Below are 4781 nucleotides of genomic sequence, written 5' to 3' on the forward strand. Positions count from 1 at the left end.
ACGTGTACATTTAATTGTAAATGTCCAAATTATCGAGTACTGCAATAAAATGCTTAGATAGGTGAAGTCCTACAGAAACATGCAGAATGTGGCAGTAGTAAACAATGACATACATGTGCCTCAATTTTTATTTCTACAAATTACACCGACTGTAAGCTGTCCGTGAACCCTCGAGGTTTTTAATGCAGGGAAATTAGGAAAAATCAAAGTGACTTCATGAATCAAAATTCAACAAGCTTAGCAGGCGCTAACTATAATCATTTAACCAAGAAAAACTTTACAATAAATATTTGTTTTAGATACCTTGCAGACGAGGATGAACGTAGCGATAGTGACGATGATCAAGATGATGACAAAAATCAAGAAGATGAAACAAACAAAGGAGGAGATAATGATTTTGTCGAAAGACAGCTCGTATCTATCACTGACAAGTCAAGGAGCTTGTGCATGTTGAAACAACGCCAAAGGCAAATGCGACCAATCCATTTCTTCATGATGGGAAAGACTTCTCTGATCTTCATGACAAATGGCTTTTCTAAAAACCACTCAAATATTAAAAGGTCACAACCAACAATCGCAACCATGGTTGTTTACACAGAATACGTGTTGTCCTCATATCCATCTGTTCACTAAATAGCCCAAAACTATGTTCTAAGTATCAGGATCTACAACATGATAAATTTCGACTCAGGCACATGTACAGTAGAATTTTTCATAAATGCTCATGCATTCCGCAGAAACACAACAGTGAACGCCATGTAAAGATCATGAATTCTAAACTGAACGCATGCGCATTTCATGAGAGGGGCATTTTTTACGTCATAACCTCTCGACCAATCAGCCGTTTTTAAGCCCTGTCGTCGATATTCAGAACGACAGATCAAACTTGTACTGTCTTGAGATTTTACTCTTATCGAACCAACAAAGAAATGACGGCTTGGGAGAGACAGCTTCAAAGAACAAACTTCAAGGCCAACAAGAGCACTAAAGTTTACTCTAATCATTTTGCGGGTGGATACCGTCAGGGGCACCAACGAGAATATAGTTCAAAACTACTTAAACATAGCATTGTTAAACATTTTTTGGTATTTAAACGGTAGATATAGCCATATTTTTATCCCCTAAAAATTTTTCATCTGTTCGGATTTCCTAGCTGAAAGTCTAGTGATCCGAAAATTATAGGGATCAAAACTTACCTTTTCAAAAATTTCAGCCAGAAAAAAGGCTCCCGAAAATTCTAGGTGATCTTTTTAGGGTAAAAATCCGTTTAAAATGGGCAATTATACGATTTCAGTTTGCTGTTCGAAAATCCTAGGACAGGCAGCAAGCAAGAAATTTTACAACAAATCTTCCGAAAATCATTTTCTAGATCTCAAATCGTCTTCCGAACATATATTTTTCCGAAAATTGAGGTTGGGTGCCCCTGATGCCGTTGTAATACTTGCGAGAAGGCCATTTTGTATATGAAAGGTTATCCAGACGAGGGCAATGATGTGAAGGCTAGAAAAAACATCGACATGAAAGGAAAACGAAAGCAACATTCAAAGCCAGATTCCGAGCCTTTAGTGAAGCAACGCCGTGATAACTATCTGGAGGAACAGTCGGATTAAAGTGCTTCGTCCTCGCGCATTTCCGAGTTAAATTTTCCACTTTCAGTCGAGGATGATTTCACATCGACAATCTTAAGTTTATTTTCAGTTGTGTATTGCGTTCCATGCCATTATCATTAGATCGGTTTGAAGGAGCAGATGGAGGGAATAGTTTCTGATCAGTTTTGATTTTCGTTTCAAAAACTGTATATGACGACATTCGCTTTTTGGTAATTTCAGTTGAAGATGGTTTCATTTCCGTTTTCATGGTTGTCGCATTTTCAGAATAAGCCTTTACGGGTATGTTCTTGATCACAAATAGCTGATGGTCTGACGTCAGATATAACCACGGGTTGAATTCCTGAAGAATTTAGTGAATCGACCCTAATGACGCTCGGAAGAGGTTTTTGTTTTTTCAGGAAGAGTTTGCTGTATCACTGCAAGCAGCGGGTTGGTTTAAATCGGTTTTCTGTATAGATTGAACATTACTCAGTGTTGACACTCTTTCCGAGCTTGGCTTTAACCGGCACCGAAGCAAACGATTTCAGATTGTTGCCCTCGTCTAGATAAATTGATCTTTCACGTACAAAATAGCTTTTCGCAAGTATCACCACGGTATCCAACGGCGAAATGATGAGAGCAAACTTAAGCACTCTAGGTGACCTTGAAGTTTGTTCTTTGCAGTTGTTTCTCTCAAGCCATTTCAAGTCTTAAGATTTGTTGGATCAAGGAGAGTAAAATCTCAAGACATTACTAGTTTGATCTGTCGCTTTTTAATATCGACGGTCATTGTCGCATCCATATACACTGCACACCCATGACTACTTCTTAAACTCGAACAATTTATATTTCTAGCGGAGTCGACTGGTTTGTTTGCCCCCTGGCGATCCCAGAAGTCTTTACAAATATAGAGGAAAACAAAGGGGCCTGGGGACCGGCAACTCATTCATTATCGTCGCTGCAACTGTGTTAAGGATGACTCTGTGTGCCGCGAAGACAGCGGTCTCCTCGGTAACAAAAATCAAGTTACAGTAACTAGGTTCGGTTTGGAGATACAACTGTACTGGTAATTTCAGGCTGGTCTTTCATATACCGGATCCGAAATAATTAATATCCATAAAACAAAAGAACAAAGCCGGAACTTAACAATGCCTAATTTACGATGGCCCAGGAGGGTCATAGTCCAGTTTTAATTTTTCACAGTCCAGTTTAATTTTGTGAGTCGTCACCAGTTCTCTCACAGGTCACCGGTCACAGGTCATTGTTTTACCAATCCCGATAGCATCCTAAACATTCATAAAAGCTAACCTTAGGCCTAATTACGCCTAAACAAAAGCTTTTAGGCCTAAGGTTAGCCTTTATGAATGTTTAGGATACTGTCTGTATTGGTAAAACAATAACCTGTGGCCTGTGACCTGTGACCTGTGAGAGAACTGGTGACAACTCACAAAATTAAAAATTAAAACTGGACTGTGACCCTCCTGGGCCATCGTAGACAACAGTACAGATGAAATATTATTTCAAAGGTACTGAGATTTATTCACAAAAATCAAAATTTTCACTACGGAGAAAATATCGTTCGTCCGATAAGCAACACGAACGACGAAATTTCGCTGGTGATGAATGAACGTAACGAGTCGGAACGTCATCCAACACTGAGCCGTTGCACAAAAACCGCGCGCTTTCAGGCGCTTTGAAAAATGCCTGAGGAAGGTCTGCTTCTGTTCACTCCGTCGAGGAATTTATTTTAGAACAAGAAAACAAAAATGCTGCTCAAAAAACTGAACCAGATGTGAGATTGCTTTTGAAAACGAAGGTCGAAGTTTAGTGGCTAGCTTGGAACGACAACTGAAGAAAAAGAGCTATTCTGCAAGCATAAAAAACGACTTGGTACTTGAGAAAACCAGAGAGGTTAGTCCAAACAAAAACAACTAGAGAAGCAAGGAAAGGGAAATAAACCCAAAGCATTGATAGCTTTGACAAGCGATGAATTAAAAATTTTGTACAAGAAGAGTTTTCTCCGAGGCACTCCGGTTAAACAACATTCTTCATTTTGGACTACTTTGAGTATTTCAAGCACAGTACGTATTGTAAATTTTATTCAAATAAGTTGGTGGTTGGGCGATTTTAAAGTGGCATTTTTTATTGCTTTAATCGCCCACTCAATTTATGCGAAATAGCTTTGTCTATCAAACACTACGACGAAAAAAATCTCAGTACCTATGAAATACATAATAAATACATTACAGCATGGAAAATGCTTTGTACGAATTTTATTCACTCGTTGTTTCGTATCAGAAAAACTCACTCGTTCGTTTTCTGATACTACTCTACTCGTGAATAAAATCGTACGGGTGCATTTTCCATAAGTAATCTCTATTTAAATTCACCACTCAAAAAGTCACTATTGTTTCAACGATTATCAAGTAAACATAGAAACTTCTTAAGATTACAATTCCATCGTAGAATTCAAGGGAAAAGGTTTTTTTCTTTCATTTCAATCCGCTAGCCGCGCAATCGAAGCCCTGCCAGCGACGTCAGGTGGCTGGCAGAGTGCCAAAGGAAATGAGCAAACGATGGAAAAGATCCTCGTAGGCTTTGAACACGAACGGGTGACAGTTGAGTTCGGTTTTGTAACGAGTCTTTGTTTGTTGCTTGGTAACGAGTCCTTGCTTTCACAGCACTGCCGTGCAAACGGTGAGAACTGCTGAAACTTAAATTGGCCAATCAGAATTCAGCGACTGGGAAAAACTGTGCTATCCGACGTCACGTTAATTTTTTTGCAATTAAAGGGCCAGAAAACCATTTAAAAGGTTTTGTGGCAACTTTGTTGTCAACAAACTTGGCCCTAAAACTGCCGGGGTTTCCGGCGAGTGGCGATTCGAACGTCAGCTGTTGTGCTTAGGCTGTTATTTGAGCTGTTTCTAAATATTTTACGACAAATTCGGATTGTTGAATTCATATTAGAAGACGGAAAACTCGTCTCGGACGGAATTTCGTCTCACAAAAACCCGACTAGTGTGAATTTAAAGGACGGTTAACTGCGTTAGTTTTCCGAGAAATGTGAATTTAGGTGCTGATCGAAGGAAAACCGTAGATGTTGGGTTCGGAAAAGACTGGGGGCGAGTGTGCGGCGAGGTTACATTAAAACTAAAATGGCGACTGGCAATGGTGTATTTTTGTAAATCATCA

Source organism: Montipora foliosa, chromosome 9 (genome assembly GCF_036669935.1).
Source record: "Montipora foliosa isolate CH-2021 chromosome 9, ASM3666993v2, whole genome shotgun sequence".
NCBI classification, from domain to species: Eukaryota; Metazoa; Cnidaria; class Anthozoa; order Scleractinia; family Acroporidae; genus Montipora; species Montipora foliosa.